The sequence below is a fragment of the Salmo salar genome, chromosome ssa01 (genome assembly GCF_905237065.1).
Source record: "Salmo salar chromosome ssa01, Ssal_v3.1, whole genome shotgun sequence".
NCBI lineage: Eukaryota > Metazoa > Chordata > Actinopteri > Salmoniformes > Salmonidae > Salmo > Salmo salar.
This window is the reverse complement of record NC_059442.1, coordinates 153,640,398-153,657,060: the sequence shown is the minus strand read 5'-3', so window position 1 is coordinate 153,657,060 and position 16,663 is coordinate 153,640,398. Positions and strand designations below refer to the sequence as shown.

Below are 16,663 nucleotides of genomic sequence, written 5' to 3'. Positions count from 1 at the left end.
CAGTGTCTTTAGATATTTTTGTCAGATGTTACTATGGAATACTGAAGTATAATTACAAGCATTTCATAAGTGTCAAAGGCTTTTAGTGACAATTACATGAAGTTGATGCAGAGAGTCAATATTTGCAGTGTTGACCCTTCTTTTTCAAGACTCTGCAATCCGCCCTGGCATGCTGTCAATTAACTTCTGGGCCACATCCTGACTGATTGTTACGATTGTGTGGAGAGACGGACCAAGGCACAGCGTGCTCTGAGTTCCAGATCTTTATTTTTGTGAAACTTACAAAACAAAAAGGAAATAAACAACGAACCGTAACATAAGAGGTGCAGAATGCACTAACTCAAAATAAGATCCCACAAAAACCTGTGGGGAAATGGCTGCCTAAATATGATCCCCAATCAGAGACAACGAAAAACAGCTGACTGATACGGAACCATACCAGGCCAACATAGACATAAAACAACCTAGATAACCCACCCTAGTCACACCATGACCTAACCAACATAGAGAATAAAAGGCTCTCTATGGTCAGGGCTTGACACTGATGGCAGCACATCCTTGCATAATCAATGCTTGGAGTTTGTCAGAATTTGTGGGATTTTGTTTGTCCACCCGCCTCTTGAGGATTGACCACAAGTTCTCAATGGGATTAAGGTCTGGGGAGTTTCCTGGCCATGGACCCAAAATATCGATGTTTTGTTCCCCGAGCCACTTAGTTATCACTTTTGCCTTTTGGCAAAGTGCTCCATCATGCTGGAAAAGGCATTGTTCGTCACCAAACTGTTCCTTGATGGTTGGGAGAAGTTGCTCTCGGAGGATATGTTGGGACCATTCTTTATTCATGGCTGTGTTCTTAGGCAAAATGGTGAGTGAGCCCACTCCCTTGGCTGAGAAGCAACCCCACACATGAATGGTCTCAGGATGATTTACTGTTGGCACGACACAGGACTGATGGTAGCGCTCACCTTGTCTTCTCCGGACAAGCTTTTTTCCGGATGCCCCAAACAATCGGAAATGGGATTCATCAGAGAAAATGACTTTACCCCAGTCCTCAGCAGTCCAATCCCTGTATCTTTTGCACAATATCAGTCTGTCCCTGATGTTTTTCCTGGAGAGAAGTGGCTTCTTTGCTGCCCTTCTTGACACCAGGCCATCCTCCAAAAGTCTTCGCCTCACTGTGCATGCAGATGCACTCACACCTGCCTGCTGCCATTCCTGAGCAAGCTCTGTACTGGTGGTGCCCCGATCCCGCAGCTGAATCAACTTTAGGAGACGGTCCTGGCGCTTGCAGGACTTTCTTGGGTGCCCTGAAGCCTTCTGCACCACAATTGAACAGCTCTCCTTGAAGTTCTTGATGATCCGATAAATGGTTGATTTAGGAGCAATCTTACTGGCAGCAATATCCTTGCCTGTGAAGCCCTTTTTGTGCAAAGAAATGATGACGGCACGTGTTTCCTTGCAGGTAACCATGGTTGACAGAGGAAGAACAATGATTCCAAGCACCACCCTCCTTTTTAAGCTTCCAGTCTGTTATTCGAACTCAATCAGCATGACAGAGTGATCTCCGGCCTTGTCCTCGTCAACACTCACACCTGTGTTAACGAGAGAATCACTGACATGTCAGCTGGTCCTTTTGTGGCAGGGCTGAAATGCAGTGGAAATGTTTTTGGGGGATTCAGTTCATTTGCATAGCAAAGAGGGACTTTGCAATTAATTGCAATTCATCTGATCACTCTTCATAACATTTTGGAGTATATGCAAATTGCCATCATACAAACCGAGGCAGCAGACTTTGTGAAAATTAATATTTGTGTCATTCTCAAAGCTTTTGGACACGACTGTACATTGGTGGTTAAGGGCCTTTAAGTTAGCATTTCACTGTAAGGTCTGCACCTGTTGTATTCGGTGCATGTGACAAATACATGTTGATTTGACTTATGTAAAGAAGGACTCTTTATTCAACAATAAAATAATAAAAAGAGTTCTACAACAGCAGCTTTTATTTCATTCAATATGTATTACCCTATAAATCACAAATAATTACATGTTTATACACATCTGTCTCACATACACCATTACATTCTTCTTTTGCACACATTGCTGTCCCTTGGATTCAACAAACCTTTTCACAGTCAGCAGTTAAAAGTCTGAAATGCTCTGAAGAGGCTCCCCAGACATAGAACCAACTAGTATACCTGTACCATTGTATATGTTTGGGTGAACGTGTGAAGAATATGACCAAAAAGTAAGAATACAGAAGGGTCTCTGGTTGAGAGGAGAGGTACATTGCACTGACTGGTACACTATAGGTCACTATAAAGTCCAGCTCTGGGTGTAGGGAGAGAGCGCATCTCTGTTCAGCCTTGCTTGGGTGGTGTGAGACCAGACCCCCATGGCTGTGACAGGGACTGGTACAATTAAGGCAGAGTTTAGAATGAAACAATGTTTGTTTAAAATCCACTACATTGCACTCGGACTGCGCAGAATCACTGATCTGCAAATTCCCACCCAAAAACCTACTCAGTATCTGATCAAGATTCACAATTCTGCGCCTCACCTTGATCCCCTCAAACACGCAGAGAGATACAACCAAGTCCCATTCACTCTGACAACAGAGTGGACTACAGACGCCTCAGAGTCCTCCGGCTGATCCGTCTCTCGTCCATTATCCCCATGGGCATCCTCTTCTTCCCTATGGGGGTATGACACAACATCTCGTCCAGGTTTCGTTGGGTCACCTGACCTGCCTGCTGGAGGTGGAACACTGCCTGCTCCACGCTCGCCGTCAGAGGACTGTCCTCGCTCCGAAGACGCAACAGCTCCACCTGAGAAAGAGACCACGCACACATAGATGTATTGATGAATTATATTTGTGACTGGATGACTCAGAGATAATTACACATAGGTTATGCATCAGACATTAAACATCCATTTGGAGTTTTTTTTACTCGCCACTTCCTGTGCGAATTCAGGCTTCTTTATAAATGCAGGGCTGCTGGATCCCAAAGCTAAGGTCAAGACAGAGAGTGATTCTTTCACAGTTCCTGCCATAGCCAGTATCAGCACCTGCAACACCAGAAATATCATCAAATAGCCTGCTCCCTGACTGACAGCTTGACACAGTTACAAAGTTATTGTAAAGACAGTGAATATTAGAACTCACTTTGAGATTTTGACATATTCTGCTGTCAGTGCTCATAATCTGACCGAACATGGATTGTGCTTTTTCAACATCATTCTGGAAGGAGAATAAAATATATTTAAACACATTTGTATGCCAGAGAGAGAGAGAGAGAGAGAGAGAGAGAGAGAGAGAGAGAGAGAGAGAGAGAGAGAGAGAGAGAGAGAGAGAGAGAGAGAGAGAGAGAGAGAGAGAGAAAAAAATAGATGACCAACCTGTCTAAGTGCTAGAGCCACAGTGAAGCAGTAGGCATAATGTGTCCTTTGGTCTGTCCCTCCTCTATCAGGGCCGTACAGATTCTATAGGACTCCGGGGTATTCTGGTAAACATGAAACAGGGCGTTAAATCGACTGTCTATAGGGTGGACCAATACAATGTCTGCAAGGTGGACAAGTCCTCACCAGTTTATAGCAGGTACCAGTTGCTAGTGTGAATGTGTCCTTGTTGAATGGCACACCTTGGTTCTTCATCTCGCAGTACATCCAGAGAACCTACTATTATAGACATTGTTTAGTGATGAAAAAGATCAGTCATCTAAAAAAATGTTCCTTTATAGTTTAATGTGTCTGCCTTCTAATAGTAAAAGGATGCCACCTACTCTCATATAATCCTTTCATAAACAACATGTCTATGGCAATATTGAAGGAGGTTGAGTCTGAAAAGAATCCTCTCAAGTCCTGTTAGAGAATATAGATATATAGTATATTTACAACTTCACAAACTACACTATGTGTAAACGTCAATCAATGCCCTAGTCAAGAGGAGGAGTTACTATGACAGCACTTAGTTCAAATGTTGATTATGACTGTTCCCTGATTGTTGTAGTCCAAGTGCTGCATATAAATATTGTTACCTTGTCTGTCAGAGTGGCAGCAGCCATCTCCTCCAGCCCCAGCTCATAGCACAGCCTCATGAACAGGGGACCAAACTTAAACTCTCCAAATGCTACGTTACTGTTCTCTTCAAGATTGCATTAAATTATTTCAGACTAATGCTTTGTCCGTAACACAGCTGATGAGTAGACTTGATCTTCAGGTCTGTTTTGACAGCTAATTGTCAGGATACTCATCTGGCCAGTGGCCACAATGCATTAGTGAGAAACGAGTATTTTACTGTGTGACCCATACCTGTAGATGGCACCTCTGGCTGTGACCATGTCCTCTGCAGATTGGCATAGGTGTAGAAGTAGTTTCAGCTCATCCTTCAATATTAGCTCGTTCTTCTTTAGCTTACGATTGAATACCTCCAAATAATGACCTGCAGAATAGAAAATGGTCTGTCAACTTCAAAAGAAGTAGTTGAGGTACAGTAGTTAGACCCAAGCAGTAAGGACATGCATATATACACACACATACATATACAGTGCATTCAGAAAGTATTCCAGCCTCTGGACTTTTCCCACATTTTGTTACAGCCTTATTAAAATGGATTAAATTGTTTTTTCCCCCTCATTAATCTACACACAATACCCCATAATGACTAAGCAAAAACAGGTTTTTAGAAATTGCAAATTTATTAAAAAAACAAAAACTGAAATATCACATTCACAGAAGTATTCAGACCCTTTACTCAGTACTTTGTTGACAGCGATTATAGCCTCAAGTCTTCTTGGGTATGACGCTACAAGCTTGGCACACCTGTATTTGGAGAGTTTCTTCCATTCTTCTCTGCATATCCTCTCAAGATCTGTCAGGTTGGATGGGGAACATCGCTGCACAGCTATTTTCAGGTCTCTCCAGATACTCAACTAGTCTAAAGAAGGCCAGTTGTATTGCTTCTTTAATCACAACAACAGTTTTAGCTGTGCTAACATAAATGCAAAAGGATTTTCTAATGATCATTTAGCCTTTTAAAATTATAAACTTGGATTAGCTAACACAACGTGCAATTGGAATACAAGTGTGATGGTTGCTGATAAAGGGCCTCTGTACACCTATGTAGATATTCCATTTTTAAAAAATCAGCCGTTTCCACCTAAAATAGTCACTTACAACATTAACAATGTCGAGACTGTATTTCGAATTAATTTGATGTTATTTTAATGGACAAAAAAAAAGCTTTTCTTTGAAAAACAAGGACATTTATATTTTGTGAATCTTTCGGCATTTGTCTTTACTTTATTTTAACAAAATGTATCTGCTATCATTTCTTATAACACACAAGCTGTTTATCATATACCCCGTTGCCTAGTCACCTTACGTCTATACATATCTACCTCTATCACTCCAGTATCCCCTGCACAATGTAAATATGGTATTGGGACTGACCCTGTATATAGCTTCTTACTTTCTTGTGTTCTTATTTTCATTTCTTGTGTGTTTTTGTTCACAATACCCCATAATAACACAATGTTCTACCTTATGTTTAGTGCTGCATTGATATTGATTACTGCATTGTTGTATTTGCAGCTTGCAAGAGAGGCATGTCACTGTACTTGTCCACGTCACATTAAAACTTGAGCAGCCTACTTTTTGATCCGGACACTTGATGAGCCACTGCCTGTTTCCGCTGCTGAAATTCTTGTAGTTTGACAACATCCTCTGACAATAGATGCCTTTTTGCTGAATGAATGGAGCAACATGAGCATAGATGATATTAGACTAGATTTTCATGACCGTCTCTGACAGGAGTACTGTGCGACTGTACTTACCCATGGAGCTGAACAACTTGTGGAAATGGAGTGCATGCATTACAAATTCGTCTAGAAATTTGAAGTAGTTCCAAATATGAAAGCCGGACAGGGAAAGACATCTCAGCCGCTGTCACAGCAAGTGACATTGATTGAGACAGAATCCTCGTGTGGTGGTTTGTCGACAAGGTACTGCACCATAACCATGAAATAAGTTATTCATATACCTCCTACTCTGCATTCCATACAGTCCGATTGTATGCGGCCACAAAGTAATCCTTTTGAGGGACAATCGTGAAGCAGTATTCGGATGCAGCCGCCGATCCTGCCAAGCGCCATGTTACCCCTGACTGTACTATTGCGAGAATAAAGGGTGAAATGGTTTGGCAATTCAAAAACATTCTGCTTTTGCTGCGCTGGATTTGGTATAAGCACAGCAACTTATTATGCATTAATTAATTTTATTTATTGTTTTACCATACAATTCATAAGTTCTGTGAAGAAAAAAACGAACAGATAGAAATATATACGTTTTATTCTCCACTTTTTCACGATTTAGTTGGAACATTCAAAATGGCTGCGCCCGGTCGTGGCTGTTGACTAGTTTTACGCTGGATTTCCAAATGTCTAGTTAAAACGCATATTTCTTCTGACAAATGGACTATCTTGGAGTAAAATTATCATTATCTTGCCATCTCAATTCCCATTAGCTGTCCGACGTCTGGTTGTGTTTCTAACAAACTAAATTAATTTCGCACATGCACATACTGAACATAAATCTATTACATCCTACAACCGGAAGGGGACAGTGTCCCATACACAATATGCACCCTCCAAACTATGACCTGAGCTTTTCGTCCCTGCTTTAGAGAGCAATAGTAATTGTGTCTTTTTATGGGCAACTCACTACCGTACATGCACTAACTCTGCCATGGCTCAAGCCTTTTTATTTATTTTTTATAAACGCCGAAAATAAGGTCTGTGGTAAACACAGCCTTAGGAACAGTGGTGTAGTAAGTGGTGCCTTGAGAAGTGGGTATACAAAAATTGCGGTATATGCACTAACTCATTACTGAATTATTTAATGTAACAAATCAATCATTAAACCTTGTAAACAATTAATGGTAATTCATGGTAACCTCATAAACAATTCATTTAGACCCAGCGTTTATTTGAAACAGGTGTTTATTTGCTGAAATGTGTGCTGTTGCCTGGCTATTAAAAGGGACAGGCAGCAATTTGAGACTCAGCGTTTAGTTGATGTTTTACAGTATGCGTTCTCCTATTCTATTGGTTTTCTTTCAACTTTCTTTCATTGTTTAGCAGCCCATGATAGTTGTTGCATCTTTAGATCTCCCCTCTTTCTAAATTTCTAACCAATATTTCCATCTCTGTCCATTAAATGTATGTGCTGTGTGCATTTTGGAACATCCACACATAGGCCTATTGCCTTGCCTTGCCTTGTGCCAGAAATGTGAAGAAATAATACTCAATCAACATTTTAAGCTAAACAATCTGTTTAGGCGATCAATTAAATAAGCACAAAACTGTCTGATATCAACTTCGACACGTTCATTCCATTGACTGGACTGCAGCTTCTCGGACTGTTTGTACTTTGTTCTATGGTACAGTAGGGCCTGCTCTGGGTCCAATATATCATATCATCATGTTGCAAAAGAAGCTATCTATCCATTGACAGATATGAACAGTACATTCATGACAAAATGTTATTATATCATCAATACATTACATCGAATAGATAAACTCAGGTACTAGATTATGTGTAAGATTGAGGGAAGGGGGTTAATATAGAAATATGCCTGATGACCTCATCGTTGTGATAAACTACTCCTATTGGGACTCTCTGACCCATAACAGTATGCTGCCTGTCAGTGCACATTTTTCGACAGGAGAGAATATATAGCTCAGCACCAGTGAGCAGTGCTGGTCCCCATAGCCCTAGTTCCTTCAGAAAGGTACAGAAGGGTCTGATCAATTTGCTGCTGGCTAATTTCCAAGTTTCATTTTTATCCTCTGCAGCAGAATGAGCATCCCTAATGGACCTAAAAGATTGAGAGAGAGAGAGAGAGAGAGAGAGAGAGAGAGAGAGAGAGAGAGACCCACTGAGAGAGAGAGAGACAAAGATACAGAGAAATAGAGAGTTTCCTGTCTGCTCCCTAACGACAGCAGCGCTAGACTATCTGGGAGCATCCTAAATTCATTATTGATGACATCTCTAACCTATGAGAGCTTTCTACACAGCCATGTTGATTTGATTCACATGGTTCTCAATGCATTAATACCCAAATTCTCCCATAAGTGGTTGCTTCAAACTTAAACTCAAGAGTTTTGGCCAAGTAATATCCATATATTAACCAAAAATAAGATAGCAGTGTTATTAAAAGTCTTATTGAAACATTCAGTGAAGGTTTTAAGGAAGTTATTCAAAAACCTCCAAATAACCTATAAGTTCTGTTCTCAGAGCGTTACTAAAAACCTCCCAGGAAAACGTTCAATGAACCAGAGTAAAACTTTCTTAGAACCTCCCTTTCTTAGAACCTCACAGGTCAGGAAACGTATAGCTTCGTTGCCAGAACCAATGTGATACCAAAAACATACGTTCCCACAACTTCCAAGGAACCAAATGTGCTTGCTGGAATGAAAGCTTTATATTCCAGGATATTGTTTTCCTTGCCTTGCAAATTTAGAGGCTAATGTAATGTGAGTTATGAATTGGGGAGGAGAAAGGGATATGGTTGCAGAAAAGAGAAGAAAAACAGATTCATTTTCAGGGCGATACTCAGACACTTGGGATGATTTCGCCTGGTGGTGGGAGTATCAAACAACCTTTGTGGATTGGACAAATCAGAGAGCTATAATGTCATTGGATAATACATAAAGAGAGCAGATAGTTGATTGGTTGAGAAAGTAAACACTGGGAATGTTTTCATCTGTGGCCATATTGAATGAGAATTCCCATATTTCTGACTGTGTGATTGTTGAATGAAGGTTGAGGACCATCATTTTGCTGTTTTAAAAAGCCAGTTTACGTAATCAACAGTTTCATATCACTGTCAACCAGTGTAGCCTGCAGCCTCTTCCTTTGTTCTTCTCGGTGTGGGCGTGTGCGTGTCGGTGTGGGCGTGAATATGTGTGTGTATGTGCCTGTGCGTGTGTATTGCCTGCGATTATTTTGTGTCAGAGAGGGATTCCCTTGTTCTCTGTTGAGGAAATGTTGTGAGAGCAGAGCAGACCCAATCTCAGGATCTAACAGTCGTCCTCCCATTATGACACAGTTAATTGGTAGAATTATATCTTGCAAAGATTTTGTAAAGGGGCCTTTCTTTGAGCAGAATAGGCAGCACCGTCCCATGGGGAATGTCATCTCTGCCTGTATCAAAGGAAAAGGTGGTGATGCAAAAACTAACTGAAGCAGAATAGTTGTCCTCTCATGAACCAAGCTTTCTACATGGTGTTTGTTTGATCAAGTCCAGATCGTGGGAAAAATGATCTAACTGACCTCTCTATTTTTGGATCATAAATTGATGACATGGTCCTGTAATGAAACCTGAAGGTCAGTATCACAGAGAAACTCTGACTGTCAAATAACTCATTTGGTGGGAGACTGAGATAGACACGAGGCATTAAACAGACTTCATATTGTCATTAATCTTCCTCTCTTTTCTCTGTCTGATCCCAGGCCGCCTCCTCTGACAGTGGGGAAACATTAAAGACAGTAGGTGTCAGGGGACCTGCAGGCCTCAGTAATGTCATTATGAAGCTGTGTAAATGCTGATCGCCTCTGTGATAGATGGATGTTTCGGAGCTCTTTCCACTTATGAGGTAACTGTCTCATAGAGGAACTGAGAGCGAGGTGAGTGGGGGGGAGGTTCACCTCCGTTGCTGTAGCAACAGGATTCCATCTCACCCATCCCGCTGAGATTTCATCTTCCCGGCCAATCAGACATAGCTAGGGCTTCTTCTCAATGCATTGGGTTATTTATGATATGAGGTGGCAGAGGTGTGTGTGTGTGTGTGTGTGTGTGTGTGTGTGTGTGTGTGTGTACACACATGTATGTGCGTGCAAGCGTGTGATATAACTTCAGAGATTTATCTTGATTTTATCTGTATTTCTGACTCACAAATCTAGAGACCTCCATGTTAATCTTTTCTGTATCTCACCTATGTCCACAACCAGATAGATACTGGATGTTCTGTTCTCATTGTGATGCAAAGTATTATAGACTAGCCCAAATGTGTGGAACAAATCACCACAGAATACCAGAGTTCCAGGAAATGTCAGTGTGAGTTCCCCAGTAAGGGGTGGCAGGTAGTCTAGTGGTTGGAGCATTGGGCCAGTAACCGAAAGGTTGCTGGATCGAATCCCTGAGCTGAGAAGGTAAAAATCTGTCGTTCTGCCCCTGAACAAGGCAGTTAACCCACTGTTCCCCGGTAGGCCATCATTGTAAATAAGAATTTGTTCTTAACTGACTTGCCTGGTTAAATAAAAAAATAAGGATTTATTTTTGTCCTAGAGAATGAGAGCAATAGAGAGAGCAGGACAAGCACGTAGCAAAGCTGGAACAGGGACTGCCTCTACTGACTCTGTGTGCTAGTCAGGACAAGCCCCTGAGGGTCAGTCAGACAAGGTCCCACTGTAGACAGAGGCTCCTGGGTTGTAATGGGACAACAACACAGAGAGAGAGGGGGGTAAGAGATGTCATGTCGAGTGCAGCTGAAGTTTTGTATTTGACCCTGTTGACATCTCACATGAACCCTTGGACAATGCCCAGTAGCCAAGTCACGCAATGACAAAAGATGGACATAGCATTTCAGCCCCTCTGTCTATTTAGCACAGCAGATGGAATTGACACAGCTAACCAACTGATGGGACTGTAAACAAGATACCCAGTGTGTAGAGGTTGTTGAGACACATAGAAAGTGGAAGATATAGGTAGTACTATTAGAAGATGTATTAGTGGTAGCAGTTAGGCTTGGGCGATATACCGTTTAAACCGTATACCGGGGTATTGAGAAATACCGACTTTTGAATACCGTTGTTAAAAATCTCTACATTTTTTGGTGGGGGGAGGGGGCAGGGGGGAGCTGCGGGGGTGCGTTCTACACCAATGCTTATTAGTTAAGTTAAGTATAACTACAAGAAATCTAAGATGTGTCAAATAAATGATATGCAGCTCAGGGCTCCAGCTATGCATTTGGTTTACTAACTTGCTAGCTAAGTGGCTAGATGTCAAGATCAAGCTTTTTGGTTACAGCAGAGACATTCCATCCCCTCCTGGATCAAGATCCCTGTTGCCTAAATAATTTTGTGCACCCCCCCCAAAAAATGAATAAATAAAATAAGAATATATAAATATACACTATATATACAAAAGTATGTGGAATCCCTTCAAATTTGTGTATTTGGCATATTCAGCCACACCCGTTGCTGACAGGTGTATAAACTCGAGTACACAGCCTTGCAATCTCCATAGATGAACATTGGCAGTAGAATGGTTTTACTGAAGAGCTCACTGACTTTCAACATGTCACCGTCATAGGATGGCACCTTTCCAACAAGTCAGTTCATCTAATTTCTGCCCTGCTAGAGCTGACCCGGTCAACTGTAAGTGCTGTTATTGTGAAGTGGAAATGTCGAGCAGCAACAACGGCTCAGCTGCGAATTGGTAGGCCACACAAGCTAACAGAACGGGATTGCCGAGTGCTGAAGCGCGTAAACATCGTCTGTCCTCGGTTGCAACACTCACTACCGAGTTCCAAACAGCCTCTGGAAGCAGCTTCAGCACAAGAACTGTTTGTCAGGAGCTTCTTGAAATGGGTTTCCATGGCCGAGCAGCCACACACAAGCTGAAGATCATGATGAGCAATGCCAAGTGTTGGCTGGAGTGGTGTAACACTCGACACCATTGGGTTTGGAGGATACCAGGAGACCCGCAATGCATAGTGCCAACTGTAACGTTTGGTGGAGGAGGAACAATGGTCTTGGGTGGTTTTTCATGGTTCGGGCTAGGCCCCTTATTTCCAGTGAAGGGAAATCTTAACGCACATCATACAATGACATTCTAGATGATTCTGTACTTCCAACTTTGTGGCAACAGTTAGGGGGAAAAAAACGAGGTCCATACAGAAATTGTTTGTCAAGATCGGTGTGGAAGAACTTGACTGGCCTGCATAGAGCCCTGACCTCAACCCCATCGAACACCTCTGGGATGAATTGAAACGCCGACTGCGAGCCAGGCCTAATCGCCCAACATCAGTGCCCGACCTCACTAATGCTTGTATGGCTGAATGGAATCAAGTCCCCGCAGCAATGTTCCAACATCTTCCCAGAAGAGTGGAGGCTATTATAGCAGCAAAGGGGGGACCAATTCCATATTGATTAACCATGATTTTGGAATGAGATGTTTGACAAGCAGGTGTCCACATACTTTTGGTAATGTAGTGTATATACAGTGCATTCGGAAAGTATTCAGTCCCTTGACTTTTTCCACATTTTGTTACGTTACAATCTACACACAATATCCCATAATGACAAAGCAAAAACTGTTTTTTTTTATTGTTTGAAAATGTATTACAAATAAAAAAACAGAAATAACACATTTACCTAAGTATTCAGACCCTTTACTCAGTACTTTGTTGAAGCACATTTGGAAGCGATTACAGCCTCGAGGCTTCTTGTGTATGACGCTATAAGCTTGGCACACCTGTATTTGGGGAGTTTCTCCCAGTTGTAGTATGTCTGGTAGTAGTAATAATAGTAGTAGTAGATCTAATAGTAGTAATAGTGGTCGATCTAGAATTAGTATTAGATCTAGTAGTAGACGTATATCTAGTAGTAGTAAAAGTAGTATATCTAGTAGTAGTAGATTTAATAGTAGTAGTAGTATAATTGCTCGGCCGCCGACCGCAAGGCACTACAGAGGATAGTGTGAACGGCCCAGAACATCCCTTGGCCCAGACTATTTGCAGTGGGAGTAGTAACAGCAGTAGTAGATGTAGTAGTATATCTAGTAGCAGTAGATCTAGTAATACTATATCAAATAATAGTAGTAGTTCTAGTAGTAGTAGTAGATCTAGAAGTAGTATTAGGAGTAGTAACAGCAGTAGTAGATGTAGTAGTAGTATATCTAGTAGCAGTAGATCTAGTAATAATATATTACTAGATCTAAAGTCAGTGAGCTCTTCAGTAAAAACATTCTACTGCCAATGTTCATCTATGGAGATTGCAAGGCTGTGTACTCGAGTTTATACACCTGTCAGCAACGGGTGTGGCTGAATATGCCAAATACACAAATTTGAAGGGATTCCACATACTTTTGTATATATAGTGTATATTTATATATTCTTATTTTATTTATTCATTTTTTTGGGGGGGTGCACAAAATTATTTAGTACTACTAGTAGTAGTAGTACATTTTCAAACAATTGTGTCGGGGGGCTAGGGTCAGTCTGTTACATCTGGAGTATTTCTCTTGTCTTATCCGGTGTCCTGTGTGAATTTAAATATGCTCTCTCTAATTCTCTCTTTCTGTCTTTCTCTCGGAGGACCTGAGCCCTAGGACCATGCCTCAGGACTACCTGGTATGATGACTCCTTGCTGTCCCCAGTCCACCTGGCCGTGCTGCTGCTCCAGCTTCAACTGTTCTGCCTGCGGCTATGGAACCCTGACCTGTTCACCGGACGTGCTTGTTGCACCCTCGACAACTACTATGATTATTATTATTTGACCATGCTGGTCATTTATGAACATTTTAACATCTTGACCATGTTCTGTTATAATATCCACCCTGCACAGCCAGAAGAGGACTGGCCACCCCTCATAGCCTGGTTCCTCTCTAGGTTTCTTCCTAGGTTTCTGGCCTTTCTAGGGAGTTTTTCCTAGGGAGTTTTTCCTAGCCACCGTGCTTCTTTCACATGCTTTGCTTGCTGTTTGGGGTTTTAGGCTGGGTTTCTGTACAGCACTTTGAGATATCAGCTGATGTACGAAGGGCTATATAAATACATTTGATTTGATTTGATTTAGGAGTAGAAGTAGATCTAGTAGCAATAGATCTAGTAGTAGTAGTTCTAGTAGTAGTAGTAGTAGATCTAGAAGTAGTATTGGGAGTAGTAACAGTAGTAGTAGATGTTGAGTAGTAGATGTAGTAGTAGTAGTAGATCTAGTAGTAGTAGTAATAGGAGTATATCTAGTAGCAGTAGATCTAGTAGTAGTATATCTAGTAATAGTAGTAAAGCACAGGATGCCCTGGGGGATAACTATTTTCTCAGACTGGTTCGGAGGCTCACACAGCCTGGAATACCCCAGACTGGCTGATTGGTATGCTGCCTGCACTTCATGAACACACTGGCGGTGAAGAGTTATGCTCATCCTCTTGCTCTCTACAGTATGTGTGTCGGTGCCCTCTCTCTCTGCTTCTCTGTCAATCAGTCTCTCCCTTTCTGTCTGTCTGTCTGTCTGTCTGTCTGTCTGTCTGTCTGTCTGTCTGTCTGTCTGTCTGTCTGTCTGTCTGTCTGTCTGTCTGTCTGTCTGTCTGTCTGTCTGTCTGTCTGTCTGTCTGTCTGTCTGTCTGTCTGTCTGTCTCTCTCTCTCTCTCTCTCTCTCTCTCTCTCTCTGTCCATCTCTATCTCTCCCATTCTTTCTGCCTGTCTCTCTCCCTCTCATTCTATCTAATTCTCTCTCCTCTCTCTCCCATGCACATTGACAGATGCTGTGGCCTTGGTGTGTGTCCTTGACTAGACACATTCTCCTGACACTACCCCCTCTTCTGTGTTGCTGGTCCTCTCCTCCCTCGTCCTGGTTGGTTAACAGTACATCCCTTGCTGAAGTATCAGTGACGTTGTGGAGTCTCTGAGTCTCTGATGCAGTATGTACTTCTTGCAAGACCTCATAGAACTTAAAAAACGCTGGTTTTTATGTAACTTATTCCACTTGATGGTTAGACTTTTGCATATACATTTCTTAATCTCGTTTAATGTTCTGCCTTCAATTTAAAGAATAACCTTTCTCTTAGATGCAACCATTAATTACAGTCATTCAAACATACTGCAGGGTTTGTACAGACAGACATAGCTAGTGGACCTAGCCACATAGCTTATACAATGGGTCCAGTTTGTGACCCAGACTTCTTCCTCTGACTCTCTGCCAAGTTATTCCGCCAGCGAATGGCTGTTCTTTGATTTATCCCTGTGTGCTCTTCGTCTGGGTGCTGGAAAGGGCCCGGGGTGAGCCTGTGCCATCATCATTAATACATGTCCTGAGTTTCAATCTCACCTACTATGGTGCTTAGTAGTACCATGACGCAGTGGGCGGTTTACCACCTATGTCCTTTATAGTGAATGAAACGACTCAGTGACCATAGTGACTAGTGGTTTGTCTTTAATTGTGAAGATGAATGAAGGGGTGATCGTAAGATCCATCTCTCACATTTATAATATATAGTATTTTCTTAAAATATTGTTTTTGTCCACCTTAAATCAATGTGGGTTCACTTTACTCCAAAGTTTCTACATTTGCATATTGTATGCATTCTAATTGAGTAAATCATACAACCTGCACAACCCTTCAACCCCTGTATGTACAGGTGTCATATGCCCAATGTAGCCATTTTTATACCAATATCAAATCATTTCTGGGTAACAATGAAGTACCTTACTGTAATAGATTTCCATTAAAATGGGTAAAAATACAATTTTAGCAAAAAAACTATTTCTCAAGCAAAGATTTGGCTAGGACTGTCTGGGAGTGAAAACTAGCTGTTATTTGCAGAGAGGTTTTGAACTCTCTTTGTTATTGGTCTATTAACCAATTTACCGCATGGGGATGTCACCATGGAAAGCTGAAACTCCCACCCATGCAAACCTGCTGATTAGAAGGTTCTGTGTAGAATGTATATTCAACCAGCAACTATCAGGAAATAACACTGACAAGAAAAAAAATCACACTTTTACAGTGTTCGTTTCATCAGCTGTTGTACAATATGATATAAAACACAGGAAAACTGAATTTTAACTGCACTGTGCCTTTAAAGACAGTATATTACAGTATATTACAGCAATTCCACCCTCCCCAAAGATGAATAAACACACATATGCATTTTGGGGGATAAGAAGTCTTCAATTAATGAAATATTCTTCAATTCCTGAAAATTACAACAACCTGTCCTGTTGAGGATTTAGCAATGCTATGTTTTCCCTCAGTGTAATAAACAAAGTAAAATACACTAAGTGTACAACACATTAAGAATACCTGCTCTTTCCATGACGTAGACTGACCAGGTGAATCTACATGAACACTATGATCCCTTATTGGTGTCACTTGTGTAGATGAAGGGGAGGAGACAGGTTAAAGAAGGATTTTTAAGCCTTGAGACTATGGAGACATGGATTGTGTATGTGTGCCATTCAGAGCGTGAATTGGCAAAACAAAAGATTTAAGTGCCTTTGAACAAGGTATGGTCGTAGGTGCCAGGTGCACTGGTTTGTGTCAAGAACTGCTACGCTGCTGGGTTTTTCACACTCAACAGTTTCCTGTGTGTATCCAGCCAACTTGACACAACTGTGGGAAGCATTGGAGTCAACATGGGCCAGCTTTCGACACCATGTAGAGTCCATGCCCTGACAAATTGAGGCTGTTCAAAGGGCAAAATATTAGGTTGGTGTTCTTAATGTTTTTCACACTCAGTGTAGATTGCAAGTGACAAAGAACTGCACATTTCTGCACTTAGAATGATCCCATATGGCTCCTGGGCTGGACAGTTAGTTAGGGGACTTCCCTATCAGCAACCGGTTAATTATTGTACTCTGGAGGAGTTACAATTCATGTGTGCGTGCAT

At 41.6% G+C, this 16,663-nt stretch overlaps 1 pseudogene; it reads right to left on the bottom strand.

Annotated features, from left to right (window-relative positions):
• Positions 1 to 1,982: 1,982 nt before the first annotated feature.
• Positions 1,983 to 5,764, bottom strand: LOC106568571 (pentatricopeptide repeat-containing protein 2, mitochondrial-like; annotated as a pseudogene).
• Positions 5,765 to 16,663: the final 10,899 nt, after the last annotated feature.